Source organism: Oryctolagus cuniculus, chromosome 9 (assembly GCF_051225735.1).
Source record: "Oryctolagus cuniculus isolate XC-2025 breed Fujian yellow rabbit chromosome 9, ASM5122573v1, whole genome shotgun sequence".
NCBI classification, from domain to species: domain Eukaryota; kingdom Metazoa; phylum Chordata; class Mammalia; order Lagomorpha; family Leporidae; genus Oryctolagus; species Oryctolagus cuniculus.
This window is the reverse complement of record NC_142875.1, coordinates 95,139,109-95,161,568: the sequence shown is the minus strand read 5'-3', so window position 1 is coordinate 95,161,568 and position 22,460 is coordinate 95,139,109. Positions and strand designations below refer to the sequence as shown.

The window sequence follows — 22,460 nt, the reverse complement described above, 5'->3', positions numbered from 1 at the left end:
GTGTTGCATGTATAGTAAAAGAAAAGGCCAGTGCCTGTGCTGTGGCATTGTGGGTAAAGCTGCCACCTGCAGTGCCGACATCCCATATGGGTGCTGTTCAAGTCCAGGCTGCTCCGCTTCTGATCCAACTCTTTGCTATGACCTGGGAAAGCAGTAGACGATGGTTCAAGTCCCTGGGCCCCTGCATCCATGTGGGAAACCCAGAAAAAGCTCCTGACTCCTGGCTTTGCATCAGCCCAGTTGCGGCCATTTGGGAAGTGAACCAGTAGATAAAAGATCTCTCTGCCTCTGCCTCTCTGTAACTCTGCCTTTCAAATAATAAATAAATTTTAAAAGAAAAAAGGCCTATGGAATCATAGTTACAAGAAATCTACAGAGACCATGTGTGGAAAGCACACAAAGACTCTTATAAGGGCTGAATTGTTCATATGCTGAAGGCCTAATGCCAGTTTTTCAGAATGTGACTTATTTGGAAACGGGGCCTTTAAAAAGGTGATCATGTTAAGTGGAACTGTCAGATACTCCCAGTGGGAAGACCATGTGGGCACACAGGTGGAAGATGGAATCTACAAGCCAAGGAGAGGGGAGAGAGAAAGAAACAGAGCCTGTGATACCTCCACTCCCAGCCCCAGAACAGGGGGAAATCAGTTTCTGTTGTTTGAGGCTCAGCTCTCACTGATGGAAAATTTTCCCATCTCTCGTCTCTCATTTGTTAGCAGCCCAGTTATTTTTCTCTACACTCAAGTTCCCTCGTACATAAAAATGTGAAGTATTCCACTCTTGAAGCTGTGGGAATCGTGACAGCTTTTTCGGTTTCCTGTCGTTCCTCTCACTTGGGCTAAGCAATTGTGCTGAAGCAACAAAGCCTGCTGGTGCACGGCTTAGCAGAGGGGCAGCCGCTGGCATGCACAGCACAACGCTCGCATTGTGTGTCACTGGGTCTAAAGACCAACAATCCAGTCACTGTTTGCCTCCAGTGTGGAATCCCTTGGGCTGGCTCTCAGTCCAGAGCAGACTTCACAAACAAGTTCAAGGTGAGGGCCTTGTCCACTTTACAGAGATCCCACGTTGCAGCTATTAAACTAAGAGCTTGCTAAAAGAAATGAGAATAATAGGTGGTCATGTACAGAAAGAGACAACAAAAGAAAAATCTTGTTCTGAAATTCATTAGATTACAGATAGCAGATTGGGTGAGTTCCAATCAATGTGGGATTATGAATTTGGAGTGTAGCCGTGTCCTAGTGTCTAGGGTGCCTTCTGGACACCCTTGCAACTGACTGATAGAATTTCAGTTGCATTTCCTCTCTGAAAACTATATTTCTGGGAACCTTCAGATTAAGCACAAACATGAAAGGATGATAAGGGCAGAAGGGGAAAAAAAGGGAAGAAATTTATGCTTGCCAAAGTAGTGGATAGGATAAATAAAGCTTTTACAGCTCTATCAGGGGAAGGAAATACTAGAAACTGGAGTAGATATATTGAGAAAAGGAGAGTGCAGTGCAAGATGATCACAAATTGGCTAGGGTCTCAAGTGCTCTTTGAAGTCTCCCTTTAAGGAAGAAAAAAAGAGACAGAAAATGTGAGGTCCTGGCCCTCTGGTCAGTCTACTGCCTGGAACACACTGCTGAAAGTGCCCCATACATCATCGATGATCCGCATCCCCAAAGGGGGGCAGTTTTATCCAGGTCTCCACTAAGTCATTTCAAGGGGCCAGAACAATGGTCGACAGATGTGAAAAAAAAATGTGAAGGCATAGAAGCCGAAATACTGACTTCTAATGTAAATTAGCTTGTTCTCTGGGGAAATATGAAAGACAAATATCAATTCTGAATGCGTGGAAATTCATAGATAAAAATTAGCTTCTCACTAAACGTACCTTAGTGCCAACTCCAACGTTGTTACATTTATGTGTGTCTGAATTCCACGTGGAATTCCATCTGCTGGTTCACTCTTCAAATACCTGCAACAGTCAGCATTGGGCCAGGCCAAAGCCAGGAGCCCAAAACTCAATCCAGGTCTCCCACAGGGGTGGCAGGGATCCAGCTCCTTAAGTTATCACCTGCTGCTTCCCAGGATGTGCACTGCTGGAAGCTGGAATCAGAAGCAGAGGCAGGACTTGAACTCAGGCACTTTGACATAGAATGGGGGCATCTTAACTGCTCTGCCAAGTGCCCGCCCCAGTACATGTTTCCTTTTTTGTTTTTTTCTTTTTCTTTTTCTTTTCTTTTTTTTTTTTTTTTTTTTTTTTTTTGACAGGTAGAGTTAGTTTGAGAGACAGAGGGAAAGGTCTTCCTTCTGTTAGTTCACCCCCAAAATGGCCCCTGCGGCTGGTGCGCTGCGCTGATCTGAAGCCAGGAGCCAGGTGCTTCCTCCTGGTTTCCCATGCAAGTGCAGGGCCCAAGAACTTGGGCCATCCTCCACTGCCTTCTCGGGCCACAGCAGAGAGCTGGACTGGAAGAAGAGCAACTGGGACAGAACCGGTGCCCCAACTAGGAATAGAACCCGGGGTGCCGGCGCTGCAGGCGGAGGATTCGCCTAGTGAGCTGTGGCGCTGGCTACCTTTTTTGTTTTTTAAGATTTATTCATTTGAAAGTCAGAGTTACAGAGAGAGGGAAAGAGAAAGAGAGAGACATCTTCCATCCACTGATTCACTCCCCAAATGGTCACATGGCCAGCACTGGACCAGGCTGAAGTCAAGATCCAGGAGCTTCTTCCAGGTCTCCCATGTGAGTGCAGAGGCCCAACCATTGGGCCATCTTCTGCTTTCCCAGGCCATAGCAGAGAGCTGGATGGGAAGTGGAGCAGCCAGGACTTGAACCAGTGCCCATATGGGATGGCGGCACCACAGGTGGTGGCTTTACTCGCTGTGCCACAGCACCCACCCCAGTGCATCTTTCTATTTCATTTTCCACACCCCTTTTGAAGCCCCCTCGTAGATGGACATAGTGAAAAACAAAGTCCAGGGAGTGATTACCCACACCCCGGAGACAGCGTCTAGTCATTTTTTAGACCTTTCAGTGGTAGCACTCATCTGGCTGTAAGCAAGATATGATAAAGATGCTACTGGCACGGTGGTGTAGTAGGCTAAGCCTCTGCCTGCAGCGCCAGCATCCTATTGGGCACTCTTTCATGTCCCAGCTGCTTCTCTCTCTTTTTTTTTTTTTTTTGACAGGCAGAGTGCATAGTGTGAGAGAGACAGAGAGAAAGGTCTTCCTTTTGCCGTTGGTTCACCCTCCAATGGCCGCTGCAGCCGGTGCATCGCGCTGATCCAAAGCCAGGAGCCAGGTGCTTCTCCTGGTCTCCCATGGGGTACAGGGCCCAAGCACTTGGGCCATCCTCCACTGCACTCCCGGGCCATAGCAGAGAGCTGGCCTGGAAGAGGGGCAACCGGGACAGAATCCGGCACCCCGACCGGGACTAGAACCCAGTGTGCCGGCGCCGCAAGGCGGAGGATTAGCCTAATGAGCCGCGGCGCCAGCTACTTCTCTTTCAATCCAGCTCTCTGCTATGGCCTGGAAAAGCAGTAGAAGATGGCCCAAGTCCTTGTGCCCTTGCACCCGTGTGGGAGACCCGGAAGAAGCTTCTGGCTCCTGGCTTTGAATTGGCCCAGCTCTGGCCATTGCAGCCATTTGGGGAGTGAACCAGTGGATGGAAGACTTCTCTTTCTGTCTCTCCCTCTCTCTAATTCTACCACTCAAATAAATAAAAAAAAATTTAAAAATGTTTTTTAAAAGATGCATATATTGCTCTATGAATGTATTAGTGTTCCACAGTATCTTTTGAGTCTCTAGTATAAAACCTGCTCATTGGGGCCGGTGCTGTGGCAGAGCAGGTAAGGCCGACACCTGCAGTGCCAGCATCCCATATGGGTGGCAGTTTGAGACCCAGCTGCTGCACTTCCAATCCAGCTCTCTGCTGTGGCCTGGGAAAGCAGTGGAAGATGGCCCAGGTCCTTGTGCCCCTGCACCCGTGTGGGAGACCTGGATGAAGCTCCTGGCTCCTGGCTTCAGATCGGCGCAGATCCGGCTGTTTCGGCCACTTGGGGGAGTGAACCAGTGGATGGAAGACCTCTCTTTCTCTCTCTCTCTCTCTCTGTCTGTCTCCCTCTCTCTGCCTCTCCTTTTCTCTCTGTGTAACTCTGACCTTCAAATAAATAAATAAATCTTAAAAAAAAAGAAAACCTGTTCATCTGTACTAACCTGGGCCCTCTTTCCCAATTTTAATAAGTATTATGTTTAGTTCTTAGGCTGTTGGTTCTGCTCTATCAAAATACTTCAGAGTGGGTGATTTATCAGAACAGAAATCTACTTGCAGTTCTAGCAGCTGGCAAGTCTGATGTTGAGGCGCTGGCTGGTTTGGTGTCGGGTAAGATCCTGGTCTGCACACCCAATGTGGTACTGGCTTGCTGTGGCCTCCGGAGAGGAGGAACACTCTGTTCTCAGCTGGTGGAGGGAATGCAAGCCACGAGCATCCCATCCGTCTTGGACCTCACGACTTAATCACCTCCCAAAGCCCTACCTCTTCTCGTCATCTCATCACCTTGGTGATTAAGTTCCAACTCCTGGATTCTGGAGGAACACATTCCGACCACAGCAGTTCTATCAGTTACCTCTGCATTTTTGTACCCAGGCTTCAGTGTCAGTGAGAGCACTTCAAACGTCCATGGAAGATGCCTAAAAGCTCCATGGATTTCTGAATTTTTTTTTGGTACCAACATACGACCACAGCAGTTCTATCAGTTACCTCTGCATTTTTGTACCCAGGCTTCAGTGTCAGTGAGAGCACTTCAAAATGTCCATGGAAGATGCCTAAAAGCTCCATGGATTTCTGAATTTTTTTTTGGTACCAACATAAACCCATCTTTTAATACCATTCTCCAGGAACTCTTTAAAATACCCTAGTGTTTCTTGATCCTTCAGTGTTGAACTTGATTACCCCAAATGTGGTTGTTGCCTATTTATATTTCAGAATAAAGGCTTCAGTTCATTGTTCTAGGTGCTTGGGATTTGAGGGCTGGGGAGCCTGCCTGGGGGACCCTGTGTTTGCATGGGCAGGGCCTGCTGCGCGTAGAGACTTGCTTTATGGGAAGCTTATGCTGAGTTCCTCACCCAGCAGCCAAGAGCCTTCCAAAGCTGTTTCCTTCATTTTCTCTTTAGAAGAAACTCTAAGCAGCGTGGGGTCTGGAAGTAAATGCTGGCTCCTGCCAGGCAGGGGAGTGCCAGAGTGCGGTGCCGGGGGCAGACTTCCAGGGTGATCCTGTGGTTCAGTGCCATCGCCTGTTCTTGCCCTTAAGGCCTTTGGCCCCAAGCTCAGAGTTTCTCTGGGGTTTTGCCAGAAAGATTGGCTCTCACACCAGCAGTTCAATCCACTTGGTTTCCCCTAGCAACCCACTTTGTATTTGCTGTGTCTTTGAGAAATGTTGAAAATCTCTCTTCCCCTGAGGGTCTGCCCCACTGGGTTCTCTTCGCCATTGTACATTCATTTCATCTTGTTTTTCTTCACCGTTATTTTATTGGGTCTCAGAAGGGAGGCAAGGCAGATACAGAAATAAGAAACAGTAGAGAGAGACCTGTAGTTTTTCTGTTTTTGTTTTGTTTTCATTGTCCTGGGTTAGGCATCATGGATCGGAACGCAAACCTATGGGAATTCTTTAAAAAATGAGCTCATTACTAGACACACATTTTCCCACAGTTAGCAACATCTTTCGAAGGACAAAAGTTTCAAAAAAGTTCAAAGAAATGTGTATTAATAAAAAAGACTATGGGGGCAGCCTCTGGAGCAGTGGATTAAGGCATCACTTGAGACACCAGCGTCCCCTGTGGGAATGCTGGTTTGAGTCCCAGCTGCTCTGCTTCTGATCCAGCTTCCTGCTCATGCTCCTGGGAAAGCAGTGGAAGAGAGCCCAAGTACTTGGGGCCCCTACCTCCAACATGCGAGATCTGGGTGAAGTTTCTGGCTTCAGCCTAACTCAGCCCTCACTGTTGCAGCCATCTGGGGCATGAACCAGTGGATGGAAGCTTGCTTTCTTTCTCTTTCTAAGTCTCTCCCTCTCCCGGTCTCTCTGTCACTCCACCTTTCAAATATATTTTTAATCTAATGTTTTTTATATAAAAAAAAAAACTATGGCTAGGATTCAGTTTTTTGCATCAAAATAATTTTAATTTCATCTTCACAAGCTTTTTGAAGTATTTTCACATTTTCTCCATCGTTACTTTTTTAAACTATCACTGACAAGCACACCTATTTATTGGGCACTGTTTGTAAATTTGACTACAGTAAATAAACCCAGCTGTAGTGAATATCTTTGTCAGTAGAATCCGTGTGCATTACTGACTATCCTGACTATTTCCTGGGGTTACATTTCTTTTTTTGTTTGTTTGTTTGTTTTTTGGACAGGCAGAGTGGACAGTGAGAGAGACAGAGAGAAAGGTCTTCCTTTGCCATTTGTTCACCCTTCAATGGCTACTACGGCTGGCACGCTGCAACCGGCACATCGCGCTGATCCAAAGCCAGGAGCCAGGTGCTTCTCCTGGTCTCCCATGCGGGTGCAGAGCCCAAGCACTTGGGCCATCCTCCACTGCACTCCCGGGCCACAGCAGAGAGCTGGCCTGGAAGAGGGGCAACCGGGACAGAATCCGGTGCCCTGACCGGGACTAGAACCCGGTGTGCCGGCGCCGCTAGGCGGAGGATTAGCCTAGTGAGCTGCGGCGCTGGCCCCTGGGGTTACATTTCTATATTCACTAAGACAAAAGGTTGTATATTTTAAGGCCTTTGATATACACTGCCAAATGGCCTCACAGAAAGTGTATATCAGGTTTTTCTTTCCTCTTCTACACTAATTTCCTTCTGACCCTGAATGGGAGCACATTTTGAAACTTGCTAATTTGGAGCCAGTGCTATGGCATAGCACATTAAGCTGCTGCCTGCAGTGCTGGCATCCCATGTGGGCGCCAGTTCGATTCCCAGCTGCTCCATTTCTGGTCCAGCTCTCTGCTATGGCCTAGGAAAGAAGTGGACAACGGCTTGAGTCCTTGGGCCCCTGCACCCACGGAGGGAGACCCAGAACACATTCTCGCTCCTGGCTTCGAATTGGCGCAGCTCCAGCAGTTGTGGCCATCTGGGGGAGTGAACCAGCAGGTGAAGACCTCTCTCTCTCTCTCTCTCTCTCTCTCAATGCCTCCGCCTCTCTGTAACTCCGCCTTTCAAATAAATAAATAAATAAATATTGAGAAAGAAAGGAAAGAAGGAAAGAAGGAAGGAAAGAAGGAAGGTAGGAAGGAAGGAAGAGAGAAAGGAGAGAGAAAGAGAGAAAGAGAGAGAGAGAGAGAGAGAGAAAGAAAGAAAGAAAGAAAGAAAGAAAGAAAGAAAGAAAGAAGCTTGCTAATTTGATAGTGAAAATTGCATCTTATCTCACTTTTTGGCTTTCTTACTGTTAACACTATAATCCTAGCACTAAGGGAAATAAAGTTATTTGGGTTTTTAAAAATATTTTACTTTTATTTATTTAAAAAATTCAATGACAAAGAGAGAGATGGAGACACAGAAAAAGATACTGTCCATCAGCTGGCTTACTCCCCAGATGGCCACAACACAGGAGATTGGAACTCCATCCAGGTCTCTGTGCTACATGGGTGGCAGGGGCCCAAGTACTTGGACTATCATCTGCCACTTTCCTAGGTGCATTAGCAGGGAATTGGATCAGAAGCAGAGCAGCTAGGACCCAAATCAATGTTCTGACATGGGATGCCAGTGCTGCAGGCAACAGCTTAACCTATGCTGGGCTGCAACACCAGCCCCAGCCTTGGTTTCTTTACCTTCATGGGCTCCCCACAGGGGAAACCAGGAGCAGTAAAAATTGGAGCCTGTAGAACCACTGCTTCCTGCTAAGCTCCTCTCCATGAGCCTTCAAGGTGGTGCAGGTGGCCAGACCACTGAATAAGGTGTGGGCAGAGGGAGGGCGGAAGGAAGATGGTTCTCCATTAGACCTCATCCCCCTTGTGTGGTGGATTGACAGGAAACGAGGGAAAGTGAGGACAAACCAGAGGAGGGGACTGTATTTTTGGGCCCAGATGATGGCCCTATTATAGATCAGGAGACAATCAGGGGTCAAGAAAGAGCTGGAGGAACTATGTCACCACTGCCTCCCCTAGAGTTGCCTCTAAAACTCCTCCCAGGGTGAGCTGCCCAGAACTAGCAACAGCTGAATGTATCAAACTTGGCTGCATCTCCATGATGACCTATGGTCTATTATAATAGTAAGATAAAATTGCCATGGCTGACCCTCCCACCATACCCCTGACATTGTGATACTTTTCAGACTTGCTAAAAAGGCCAGAAAATGGCAGTCACCAAATTCCTGGAAATCCTACTCATTCCTAGAAAACTCCATCCCTATGCCTCAAGGGATGACCCCAAACCTCCAGGGCTGTAGCTCACTCTAGCATGCCTGAACTCCATCCTGAATGTGTCCTTTCACTTTGTTAATAAATCTTATTTCTCTGCTAACCTTTATCTATGACTTGCCCTTGAATTCTTTCGTGAGTTAGAGACAAGAACTTGGACCCCTTGGACTCTCAACTGAACTAGATACAAATTCACTTAATATTGAAGTATGCGCATGGGCCAGGTCCGCACCTCTTGACCCTCCTGGCTGCAGTGGAGATGAATTGCTTCACGTGAATCAGCATCAGCCCCCTGATCTGTTGACAGGTGGGGGAAGGTAGTGGAAAAGTAGGGTCTGCAGACAAATGATCATGTGTTTTTCACTCATCAAACTTTTGTTGAATGCCTACCATGTGCTGGGTCCTGGGTACAAAGAATTAAAACAAGCATGCCCCTGCAGATAAGGTCCTTGCAGGCTCTTTGGGAAATATGTAACCTATGAGAGTAGACCCGTCATCTTATAACCCGTGGAGCTGATTACACACAGGTGGGCTGAATCTTCCCAGTCAACACCTTTGGATAAAAGAGTGAATTTTTAATACCAATGGTTTTGGATTCTGGCTAAAGATTGAAATATGTTTGCAGTATCTGTGAATATAAGGTATTCTTGACTCTCTTTGATTAATAAAAATAATATTTAAATCTCAAAAAAATAAAATAATAAAAGAAATAACAGGGAAAGATTTCTAAAAAAATGAAGTATAATATCTTCTATTCTACCTGCTTCTGTTGTTAAAGTCCTTTTTTAAAGATATATTTATTTATTTGAGAGGTAGAGTTACAGACAGAAAGAGGGAGAAAGGCAGAGAGAATGGTCTTCCATATGCTGGTTCACTCCCCAAATGACTGCAATGGCAGGAACTGTGCCAATCCAAAGCCAAGAGCCAGGAGCTTCTTCCACACAGGTGCAGAGGCCCAAGCACTTGGGCCATCTTCTACTGCTTTCCCAGGCCATAGAAGAGAGCTGGATAGGAAGAGGAGCAGTGGGGACATGTGCTGGCGCAAATATAGGATGCCAGTGCCGTAAGCAGAGGCTTAGCCTATTATGCCACAGCACTGGCCCCTGTTGCTAAAATCTTTTTTTTAATATTCAATTTATTTATTTGAAAGAGTTACAGAGAGAGGTAGAGACAAAGAGGTCTTCCATATGCTAGTTCACTCCCCAGATGGCTGTAATGGCTGGAGCTGAGCTGATCCGAAGCTAGGAGCCAGGAGCCAGGAGCTTTTTCCAGGTCTCCCAAGTGGGCACAGGGATCCAAGCACCTAGACCATCCTCCGATGCTCTCCTAGGTGCACCAGCAGAGAGCTGGATCAGAAGTGGAGCAGCCAGGACTCAACCAGTGCCCAACTGGAATGCTAACACTGCAGGCCAGAGCCTCAACCTGCTGTGCCACAGCTAAAATCTTTACTCATTTTCTTTGCCAAACATGGATCTTACCTCGTGGAGTCTATCCTTCCATTGGACTTTGATTGACTCCCTATTTATTTTATGTAATCAAATGGTCAATTTTTCCTTATGTGAAACCCTTCTTATATTTCCTAGTTGGTCATGAAAGGACTTTGAAAATGCATCTTGGAGTTTGCTTGCTGATAGAGAGGCTCCATGCTTAGAATGGAGTTACAGCCTGATGAGCCCCTCTCAAGTGGAAAATGTTAAGTCACACACATAGTGAAGGGCAGGCATTTTTGCACAGTGTGCTTGGGTTGCCCACTTCCCATATCAAAGTACCTGGGACCAATCCACTTCCTATCCAGTTTCCTGATAACATGCCTGCCAGATCGTGAGCAATGGCCTGAGTACTTGGGTCCTACTGCCCATGTGGGAGAACCAGATGGAGTTCCTGATTCCTGGCTTAGCCCCGGGCCAACTCTGGCTATTGTGAGCATCTGGGAGAGTGAACCAGTGTATGTATCAACCAATGATAGATCAATCTTACTGTCTGTTGCCCTGCCTTTCTAATTAAAAGAAAAATAGGGGCTGGCACTGTGGCATAGTAGGTTAAGCCTCAGACGTGGTGCTGGCATCCCATGTGGGCATTGGTTCAAGTCCCAGCTGCTCCTCTTCTGATCAAGCTCCCTGTTATTGCACCTAGGAAAGCAATGGAAGATGAGAGACCTGGAAGAAGCTCCTGGTTCCTGGCTTTGGATCAGCACAGCTCTAGCTGTTGCAGCCATTTGGGGACTGAATCAGCAGATGGAAGACCTCTCTGTCTGTTTGTGTCTGTCTATCTCTCTCTCTCTCTGTCCAATAAATAAATAAATAAATAAATAAATCTTTTAAGCAAATAAACTAAGAATGCTTTGCCTCCACCTGCCCTACCACACATTGCCGCTTAGTCACATAGTATACTGCAGAGCGCAGCTTATGGTCCCCTGTGACCGTGGGGCTGACTGACAGTGGCAGGCTGTGGGGAGCAAACCGGACTAGACTGAGTTACTGGAATTAAGACTTATTCTATGCATCTGCTCTCCCACAATATGGCGCTGGGAGAGAAGTAAACAGCTTCCGCACAGCTGCCTCCAGTTCAACTAATAAACTGTAGGACTTGCTCCTGATTGGAGGAGAGCAGCGTACTCGGCGTGTGGGCAGCCGAGTTAGGATTGGCGGAGGAGGACTATAAAGGAGGAGAGAGACGGCATGCACCGGGAACATCTATGGGGAACATCTAAGGGGAACACCTGTGCAGCCCCCCGAGAAAGCCGGCCGGTGGAGTGCCGCTCCCCTGCGGAAGTGGGGAATGTGGCCAGGGGGAACTGCCCTTCCACGGAGGTGGAAGGGATAGTAGCCAACCCGGGAAGAACCAGCAGCAAACCCGGGGAGGGCCGAGCAGACGAGAGAACAGCGCAGGGTCCTGTGTCGTTCCTCCACGAAGAGGGGGAGCGACAGCAGGCACTGCTACTGACTAGCACCCGAGAAAGAACTGCACCATACTATGCTTCCCAGAGAAGGTGCAAATCCAGCCTTCCAAGTGCAGTGTCTCTGGAGTGCATATAGCTTTCACGCCATCCAGAAGTCTAAAAGTCACATATCGAACCATCTTGGTCACAGACTGTTTCTCTCTTAAAAAAAAATTATTTATTTATTTATTTATTTGAAAGTCAGAGTTACACACACACACAGAGAGAGAGAGAGAGAGAGAGAGAGAGAGAGAGATCTTTCATCTGCTGGTTCACTCCCCAGTTGGCCACAACAGCCAGAGCTGAGCTGATCCAAAGCCAGGATCCAAGAGCCTCTTCTGGGTCTCCCACATGGGCGCAGGGGCCCAAGGACTTGGGCCACCCTCCACTGCTTTCCCAGGCCATAGCAGAGAGCTAGATTGGAAATGGAGCAGCCGGGAATCGAACCGGCGTCCAGATGGGATGCTAGCACTGCAGGCGGTGGCTTAACCCTCTACGCCAAAGTGCCAGCCCAGTGTTTTTTATTTAGGCTGTTTTGCCTTCGTGCTCATAATTGAGATTCACTGACGCTTTCCCCAGTTACACTGTCCTTGGTTGCTATCGGGACTGGTGTCGTACTAGATCCACCCAGTGAGCCGAGGCGCATTCTCGTTCTCTAAGTCGTCTTGAAAATGGAAAAGCGTCCTTGGAGAGGCGGTGGTGGTGGCTGCTTGGCCTCCCGTTCTCTTGCAGAGCAGCACTTGCCTCAGTCGCCTTTGGGTCGCCTTTCTCTACTCAGCGCGGGGGCACTCAGTTATCTGTCAGTGAGGTGGGTGGGCATGTCCTTCCCTTTCCGCATTCCTCTCACCACCCTTCTTGCTGACCGCTGAGCATGTTCAGGGTGGGACACGAATGAGGACTGGCTGTGCTCTTCCTGGGCACTGCGGCCCATCTGTATGGTTTGGCCTAAGCGTCTTCCGCTCCCCAGGCAGTTCCGTACTCTGCTCTCGTTGCCTCCCAGCACCTCATGCATAGCTCTGTAGCACTCACCACACTGCACCATCCTGAGCTGTAGGACTCTCTTGTCTCCAGCCAGGACACGTGAGCTCTTTATATCCTGGGCCTCGGAGTGGGAATTGGCAGGATGCAGCTCCATCCTTGTGTCCCATTTTGCATGCCTGCCCCTCCTCCCCAGTAACACTTGTTGAATAAATGCACTAAATGTTCTGAGCACTTAATCACAAACAATTTGTTACAGATCTAATAATACCTGGCATTAAAAAAGTTCATGAGAAATTGCGTAATATGAAAATACTACCTGGTTTTCTAAATAATCTTATTTTTAATTCCATTTTTCCATGAACTTTTTAAAGTCCCCTCATACTCCCAGTTTCTAACCAGGCACATGGATGTCTCAATCCTATTCTCTACCTTCTGAGCCTTGATCCTCAGTCCTCTGTTCCCTGCTTCCCAGGGCTGGGGACTGTCTCCCCCAAGTTCTTCCACATCTACTTGATGCATTATTTGGTCTTTGCGGTTGCTCCAGATTTTTTTTTTTTTTTTTTTGACAGGCAGAGTGGATACTGAGAGAGACAGAGAGAAAGGTCTTCCTTTGCCGTTGGTTTGCCCTCCAATGGCCGCTGCGGCTGGCGCGCTGCAGCCGGCCCACCGTGCTGATCCGACGGCAGGAGCCAGGTACTTCTCCTGGTCTCCCATGGGGTGCAGGGCCCAAGCACTTGGGCCATCCTCCACTGCACTCCCGGGCCACAGCAGAGAGCTGGCCTGGAAGAGGGGCAACCGGGACAGAATCTGGCGTCCTGACCGGGACTAGAACCTGGTGTGCCGGCGCCGCAAGGCGGAGGATTAGCCTAGTGAGCCACGGCGCCGGTGGTTGCTCCAGATTCTTACTCATGCCTTTACTGTGCTGTTTCATCAGCTCAGCTGCCAAGGTCTCCTTTCTATTGTTCAGACATCCTCGAGAACATTCTAGAATTTTACTGTTTTTTAGTTCATTCTACAGATCCCACTTAGCAGGAAGGAATCCTTAGGGGTAAGTCACAGACAAACCTGGCTTCTGGGAAGCTGGGTTCCTAGGATTGGGGAAGGAGAATGAATGTTGACACGGCTGGCCTTCCAAAAGTGTTCCTGAAGTGCCACTTAAAGGACATTCGGACGATGTCTACTTTGAGATTTAGTTTTGTAAACCACTGTATGTGGCTTATATATGCACATACCAAAATAAAATAAAAATCAGTTATCTAATATCTTGGGCAAAAGTTGTTGGGTTGTGGCCGGCGCCACGGAATCCTCCACCTAGCAGCGCCGGCACACCAGGTTCTAGTCCCGGTCGGGGCGCCGGATTCTTTCCCGGTTGCCCCTCTTCCAGGCCAGCTCTCTGCTGTGGCCCGGGAAGGCAGTGGAGGATGGCCCAAGTGCTTGGGCCCTGCACCCCGTGGGAGACCAGGAGAAACACCTGGCTCCTGCCATTGGATCAGCGCAGTACGCCGGCCGCAGCGCGCCAGCCGTGGCAGCCATTGGAGGGTGAACCAATGGCAAAGGAAGACCTTTCTCTGTCTCTCTCAGTATCCACTCTGCCTGTCAAAAAAAAAGAAAAAAAAAAGTTGTTGGGTTGAAATCATCCTTAGTAGTGACCTTAATTCTCTTTTGAAGTGGATGCTAGATGAAGCTACTTCTGTAAAGCAATCATGTTATATTTTTTAATAAAACAGGGAAAAAAGCAAGTTATATAGACACCTGCTCAAGTGTTGAGGATGCTATAAGTTTGCAAAGTGTTCTCTGTGGTTAGGGATTTGGTTTCTCATGCAGATTACTGGAATCATGAAAATGTTTTCTGCAAGTCTGAATGTGGAAGAATAATTTAGCTTGTCATTAGTGCTTATTTGAGAAGTACCAAGTCTTTCATTTGCTGTGTTGATTGACATATGTGGACGTTGGTTAGATTCTATAATGCAGACGTGCTGCAAGGCACCACAGTGCCTCTCCTGAAGTTGCCTTTGGAGACATTGCTAGACGGATCAAGTCCGCTGGAGAATGCTTGCTGTTCCTCTCTCTGGAAGTCTGTCAAATCTGAATGTGAATTGTCCTCACTGCTTCCTCAGAGCTAGAGCTGACTGGAAACCAAAACGTGAGCACAGGGCACAGGGAAACCAATTCAGTGTACGTGGGTGTGGGCATACGTGCACATGTGTTCACACAGGTGTGTGTGTGTGTGCATTTGCATGATGTGCAAGTATGAAGCCTCTCATGGATAATGCCTGCTGTGGAATAAATGAGTCTCCCAAATTTCATGTGCTCAAAACATAGTGCCCAAAGTCCTATGTTAATGGTATTTGTAGGCAGGACCTTTGGGAGGACATTGGGTCATGATGGCTCTACCTCATGAATGAATGATCCCATTAGCAGATTAGTGGGTTATCAAGGGAGTGGCTTAATCATAAAAGCAAACTTTCTCTGACCCACGTGTCTTCCCATGTGATGACGCCCTGGGCTGCCTCGGGGACTCACCAGATTCAGTCCCTTGACTTTGCACCCTCATTGTTTTTCATTACATATTTTGCAGTCTCAGGCATTGTGGTAAAGCAGTGGAAGATGGACTAAGAGCCTTCCTTCTGTGCTACTTCACATTTGGTGATCAGAAGAGAGAGCCAGCAGCACACACTGGCCCCATGTGGCCCTCCCTGGCCCCTCGAAGCTTCTCTGCACTGACTCAAGACCACAGCTACATTTTTCATGTTTTTAAAGATTTATTTATTTATTTATTTGAAATCCAGAGTTACAAAGAAAGAAGGACAGACAGAGAGATCTTCCATCTGCTGGTTAACTCCCCACATAGCCACAGCAGCCAGGGCTGGGCCAAGATCTTCATCTGGGTCTTCCACGTGGGTGCAGGGGCTCAAGCACTTGGGTCATCCTCCATTGCTTTCCCAGGTGTATTAGCAGGGAGCTGCATCAGAAGTAGAGCAGCTGGGACATATAGCTCCCATATGGAAGCCACTGTCGCAGGCAGCAGCTTAACCCACTGCACAACAATTCCAGCCCCAACATTTTCCATTTTTAAATTTTGATGATTTCTTCCATGTAGGGTATTGGGTTTTGGAAGGAGCTGAAGGTCAAACTCTTCTTGGTTCTGCTTTGAACTCAGCCCAAGTTAGGTTCTAGAGGTTGATTGGAGCAATTTCCAAAAATGTTCTGCCAGGGGAGAAGACAAGAATTTCCCTTGCCATTCTTTTTTTAAGTTCATTTATTTATTTGAAAGGTAGAGTTACAGAGAGGCAGAGGCAAAGAGAGAGAGGTCTTCCATCCACTGGTTCACTCCCCAATTGGCTGCAATGGCTAGAGCTGACCCAATCCAAAACCAGGAGCTTCCTCCAGGTCCCCAACATGGACACAGGAGCCCAAGGACTTGGGCCATCTTCCACTGCTTTCCCAGGCTATAGCAGGGAGCTGGATCAGAAGTGAAGCAGGCAGGACTCGAACCGATGCCCATATGGGATGCTGACACTGCAGGCAATGGCTTTACCTGCTAAACTACAGTGCTGGTCCCGCCATGCTGTTTTGATATAAAAAGGGAAAGAGCTAGAGAGGCCAAATAGCCCTGTACTTTTGATATGGTAAATTTCATAAATATAGTAGAAAGACATTTAAATGGTGGGTGTTTTGCATAGCATTGAAGTCATTGCTTGGGATAACCATATTAGAATGCTTGGTTCGAGTCTCAGCTGCTCAGCTTCTGATCCAGCTTCCTGCTAATGGGCACCGAGAGGCAGCAGGTGATGGCTCAGATAGCTGAGTTCCTGCCACCATGTGGGAAACCCAAATGGAATTCCAGACTCCTGGCTTTAGCCAAGCCTGGCCTTAGTTGTTGTGGGCATTTGGAGAATGAAGCAGGTTAAAACCCTGGCCTGCAGTGCTAGCATCCCATGTGGGCACCAGCTTGAATCCCAGCTGCTCTACTTCCAATCCATCTCTCTGTTAAGGTGCCTAGGAAAGCAGAGGAGGATGGCCCAAATCCTTGGGCCCCTGCACCCACATGGGAGACCGAGAAAAAGCTCCTGGCTCCTGGCTTCAGATCAGCTCTGCTCCAGAGATTGTTGCAACTTGGGGAGTAAACCAGAAGATGGAAGTCATCTCTCTTTCTCTGTCTGTACCTCTGTCTTTCAAATAAATAAAATGTTTTTTTATATATAGAAAAGATATTGGCTGAGACCACAGTCATCTGAAGGCTTGACCAGGCACAGAAAGTCAGCTTCAAAGGTGCTCAGCCAAGCCCAGCAGGCTGCCTGTTGGCAGGCACCTAGGCTCCTCACCACATGGTAGCCACTTCCTCCAGAGAAAGGATCCAAGGGAGGACAGGGTGAGGGCCACAGCTTCTACTGTGACCTAAGCTTAGAAGTCAGACCCATTATTCCTGCAGCGTCCCAGTCAGCCCTATTCACTGTGGAAGTGGAGTAGAGGAGTCTTCATCTATCTGGGCTGCTGTCATAGAAAACTGTAGACAGTGTGACATAAACAGAAATGCAGTACTCACAGTTCGGGGGCTGGGAAGTCCCAGGTCAGAGCACTGGCAGATTCAGAGTTAGGGGATGATCTATTTCATGATTCCAAGATGGCATCTTCTTGCTGTGCCCTCCCTTGGTGGAAGGGGTGATTAAGACTGCCTTCATGACCTAAGCACTACCCAAAAGACCCCATCTACAGTGGGCATTTGACCTAGTGGTTAAGATGCTAGGTTTGGATGCCTGCATCCCATAGAAGAGTGCTAGGTTTGAGACTTGGCTGTACTTCCAATTCCAGCTACCTGCTAATGTAGACCCTGGGAGGCCACAAGTAGTTGAGTACCTGCCACCCATGTGGGAAACCCAGATTGAGTTCCCTGCTCTCAGCTTTGTACTGGGCCAACTCCAACCAGTAAATTGGATCAATTTTTCTCTCTCTTTCTCTCCACTCTCCCCACCTCTTGAATAAATAAATAAAATTTTTAACAAAGATCCCATCTCCTAAGACCATTATGTTGGGGTTAAGATTTCAATATATGAATTTAGGGGACCCATGCTTGTTCAAAACACAGGAATAGGCAGTACAAGCTGTGGGCAGGGGCGGAGAGGACAACTGGAGGCTGGCTGTCATAGAAGAATTTTTTTTTTTTTTTTTTTTGACAGGCAGAGTGGACAGTGAGAGAGACAGAGACAGAGAGAAAGGTCTTCCTTTGCCCTTGGTTCACCCTCCAATAGCTGCCACGGCCGGCGCGCTGCAGCCGGCGCACAGCGCTGATCCGATGGCAGAAGCCAGGTACTTATCCTTGTCTCCCACGGGGTGCAGGGCCCAAGCACTTGGGCCATCCTCCACTGCACTCCCTGGCCACAGCAGAGAGCTGGCCTGGAAGAGGGGCAACCGGGACAGAATCCGGTGCCCCGACTGGGACTAGAACCCGGTGTGCCGGCGCCACAAGGTGGAGGATTAGCCTAGTGAGCCGCAGCGCCGGCCATAGAGGAATTTCTCAGAACCATATTTTTGTGCCTTGTACCCACATTTGGCACTGCAGTGTCTGGTCGGATATTTTACCTTCAGGTTACAGATGAAATGTTTCAGAGGATGACTAGTTTGCCCAATATAAAGGAAAAAGGCAGGATTCCAACCTAGGTCCAACTGTCATTGAAGTGTGAGGTGTTCATCATCTGCACACTGAATTGTGCTCCCCCAAAGTTGCATACTAAAGCCCTAACCTCCAGTGTGGTGGTATTTGGAGGTGGGGCCTTTGGGAGGTGATTTTGTTTCAATGAGGTCATGAGGATGGGTTCCTCATGGAGGAATTCATGTCCTTATGAGAAGAGACATCAGAGCTTCTCTCTTCCCTGCGCCCCGCCCCATCCCCCTCCTCCACCATCTGAGGACACAGTGAGATGGTGGCAGTCTGCAAGCCAAGAGGAGAGTCCTCCTCAGGAACTGAACTGGCTGGCACCTTGGTCTTGGACTTTCCACCCTCCAGAAACATGAGAAGGAAAAGTCTGTTACTGAAGCACCCAGTCTACATGTTTTGTTGGAGCAGCCCAAGCGGACCAAAACAACCGCTGTATTCTACTTTTAAGTCTTACATTTTGAAAGACAATACAAGATCTTCATTCCACTGTAAGATCTATGCCTTTGTTATAGATAGGATAACTGAATGATAGATGCAGATTTAATAACAGAGAGCATAGGTGTGGTCTGATATTAATTTGAAACCCTGAGTGTATTGTACTGAGAAAGTCATCAGTATCCTTGTAGACTTGTCGACATTTTCTTTTCTGGTCCTCTTGTTCTGCAAACTAATTCTCATTGTGTTTGCTGACTCATACCAAACTGCCTCACATTAGGACTGTCATGCCACCACCAATAGTGCTCAATCTTGGTCTGGAATTTCTCAGTTGAGAGAAGACTTCATCGAATGCATTTCCATGTGTTTTAATTGATTTCCTTATTGGATGACTTATTGCATAAATCTGGGTAAATTGTGAATCTTTTGGAGGTATGTTCATGTCTCAGTTCTCCAAAACTACTTGCACTGTCATTTTCCCTTAGCATCTCAGGAAGCTCCTGAAAATGATTTATAAGCACCTTTTTGAAAAGAGAGACAAAAAGAACAAGAAAACCACTCAAAATATTCCTGAATCGCACAAAGACCATTCTCCCCAGTGACTGCAGCTGCAGAGTTTGCTGTTTATTTCATTCCCTTATGGTTGCGTTACAGAGAAAACCCAGAATTGGAGTGCCATTATGCAAAGGAACAATGTTTGTTCATAATTTTAAAAGCACCAGTAATGCATGCCTTCTCCAGCTTCAGCATAATTAGCTTCCAAAAATCACTTTAACCATAAAAATTATTTCATTTTGCAAAAACTAAATAGGGCCTTAGAAAGACTTGAATAATATTTGTTTTCCTAAAGGAATTTCTATAGTAATCAACTTTTCTAGTTCAATTTCATTTGTTAGAACCAACTACAAATTACAAATTGTTGATCAAAACACTAAAACAGAAATCTGAAAGACAATATCATGAGGATATCCTGAATAGCACATGAAGTCATCTCCAAGCATAAAGTGGCCCCAGCTGACCCAAGTGTAGACCACTACTAACTTACCCAAGTGTAGACAACCACCAACTGACCCACCATAGATCTCCACCAGCTGACATCAGCATACACCACCAACTTCACACCATCACCAGCAGGTCTATGCACACACCACCACCAGCTCTCTCAAGCATAGACCACTGTCAGATGACCTCAGCGCAGGCCAGCAGCAGCTTAGAAGCCACTTGCTGAAAGAAGAGGCTCTGAGTTCCTCCACTTCACAGTTTTCTACACCAGAGCGTGCTCACTCCCCATCTCAATCCCTTATTACTTCTAGGGCTCTGATCAAGTCTCCCTAATTAATGGATAAACTCTTTCACATGCACAACAGGGAAATGCAGTGTGCACAACAATTGTTCATGGTCATTATAAAAACTGCATGTGACAACTCGGATTATTCAACAAGATGTACCCAGGACTTGGGAGTTTCTAAGCACAGGAAGTTCAGTTCACTGAAACTTAGAATCACGATGAGACCTGTTAGATATGTCCCATTCATTTTGTTGCAGCTCTTGACCTTCAGCCTGCATCAGAGCCTAAAGATCTAAAGAGAGCTTTGTTGAAAATAGATGGTTGGGTCTATTCAATGGGTTTCTAATGCAGTGGGTCTGGTTGAGTGGCTGAGAATTTGCATTTTCAGCAAGTCCCTGGTGCTGTGGTTTTGGGGACCTCACTTGGAAACTGTTGGGTGAGGCTGTCCCTTGAGAAGGGGCTCATGGTAAAGAGTCTTCCCATCTGTAGCCCCCGGCATAGTGCCTAACACACAGTCATCTCTCATTGATTAGCAACAGCAGGAAGAGCTAACTTTTATTTAGTACTGGCCACATGCTGGTCCCTGCGTTAAGACTTCTTTACAAGGTTAGGGCAAGCACTGTGATTTAGTTGGTAACCATCCTGGCTACTCTGCTTCCGATCCAGCTTGCTGTTAATGTCTCCAGGGAGGCAGCAGAGGATGGCTCAAGTGCTTAGACCCCTGTCACCCATGTGGGAGACCCAGATGGAGTTCCAGGCTCCTGGCTTTGGTCTGGCCTGGACCTCGCAGCTACAGCTATTTGAGGAATAAATCAGTAAATGGAAGATCTCTCTCTCTCTCTCTCTCTCTCTCTCTCTCTCTGTATATTGCTCTTTAAAACAAATAAATATTTAAAAAATGAATTAAAACAATTACCTCATCTAATTCCTACAGCTCTATCTGCTAAAGATTAATTTATAGTCCCATTTTGACAGACAAAAAAAATGGAGTCTTAGCACCGAGTCCAAAGTCACATGACCAGTACTTAGCAGGGTCAGGAGAAATGTTTTGCAGGTTGAATTGGAAAAAACTAAAGGAGCTGACATTGTGGTGCAGGGGGTTAAGCTTCAGCCTGCAACACTGGCATCCCATAAGAGCAACGGATTTGAATCCTGGCTATTCCACTGCTGATCCAGCTCCTTGTTATTGTATGTACTTGGAAAGCAGTGGAAGATGGCTGAAGTCCTTGGATCTCTGCCTCCCAGGTGAGAGACAAAAATTGAGTTCCTAGCTTTGGCCTGGCCCAGCCCCAGTCATTGCAGCCGTTTGGGGAGTGAACCAGTGGATGGAAGATCTCTGTCTCCCCTGTTTCTGTAACTCTGCCTCTCAAATAAATAAATAAGATCCTTAGCCAATATTCTTTTTGGTGATGGTTCTCAAGTTCTTCTCAAATCCCTGCCAAGGATAAACTTGGCAGTATTTTAAAAGAAGTAAACCCTTTACAAATTCAACAGAAACATTTTCAAATTGCTATTGGGGTGGGGGGTAGAGAGGGGCCACAGAATATTAGGCAGCTTACCTTTGCAAATGCAATTTTTTCTTAGTGGCCATGAGATTGTTTCCCATGGCCCCAGATGTCTAGGAACTCGCCTCTGGGAGCATCCATCAGAGCGTCCTCTCAGACTCCCTGTGCTCCAGCTGGGGCCGCTGGGAAAACCTTTGCATGCTATCAGCAGCTGTCAGTCACGTGTCTTCCAAAGCTGCAGAGTCCCTTCCTCAGGCTTTCCTGCGGACTTGCGGCTGTGGAGTAGCCTTATCTCCCGCTTCTCTGTAAACACTTCCACTGACAGCCACACCGCCCGCCTTCCCCCGGTGGGTATGAAGCCCAGGACAGCTGGAGCGCCTGGCAGGGCAGACAGGTGGAGCCTGTTCTCAGGTGCCAGTCTCAGGAGGACGTGTCCAGAGAGCATCTGCAGAGTCGATATCCAAAGCATTTGGGCAGAATTCCCACTGGCTTTCTCATGAAGTCAAATACCACAACGTGCCCTCTGAACAGCACAGTCTGAGTGATCCCCTCCCTCCCCCGCTCCTGACACACACACACACACACACACACACACACACACGGAGCAACTAGGAAGCATCAGCAAATGGCCCTGTTCAGCTGACGTGTTTATTTCCGCTGTCAGTAGTGGGGGAATTGATCAGATCCACCCCTGCTGGGATCTGTATCTGGCACCAAGGCCATCAGGACCCCAGTCTCCCTTGGGACCTCGTCCCCTCCCCCAAGCTCCAGAGACTCGGTTTCCTCCCTTTGGAAACAAGTCAGGGCTTCAGGACTGCCTCCTTTCCTGGTTAATAATTGTGGCACACTGCCATGTGACCACAGAGCTGTGGCGGAATGCGAGGCACCCTGCCTTTCCAAATGCTGGGTGGCCTCTGTGACTTTCTGAGGCCCTGTTGTTTTGCTTTGGGAATAACCACGACTTAAGCCATCTTTTCCTTGCCCTTGTCCCTTACACGGGTAGCATCAGTAGGAGCCACGAGCACAGTAAGATACCTGATCATTAGGGTCAGATTGCCTGGATTGAAACTCCAGCTGTGCCATTCACTCACTGTGTGACCTGGGCAAACTGCTATACTTCCCTGTGCCTTGGTTTTCTCGTCTGTAAAATGGAGATACTAGTGAAACCCAGTTCCTTGGGTGCCATGAAACTTAAATGTTGATGTTTAATAGTGCTTAGACAATGGCCAACAGACACATGAAAAAATGTTCAGGA

The 22,460-nt window shown here is 47.5% G+C and overlaps 1 long non-coding RNA gene across 1 annotated transcript in view; it reads right to left on the bottom strand.

Moving 5' to 3' along the window:
• The window catches only part of LOC138843844 (uncharacterized), a 47,824-nt gene extending 25,857 nt beyond the window's left edge, over positions 1 to 21,967 (bottom strand). Inside the window, exons 1-2 of the long non-coding RNA XR_016212957.1 lie at positions 21,260 to 21,967; positions 1,877 to 2,091 (exon numbers count right to left, since the gene is read on the bottom strand). This is a non-coding gene — a long non-coding RNA (uncharacterized LOC138843844). The remainder of the gene's footprint in view (positions 1 to 1,876; positions 2,092 to 21,259) is intronic.
• Positions 21,968 to 22,460: the final 493 nt, after the last annotated feature.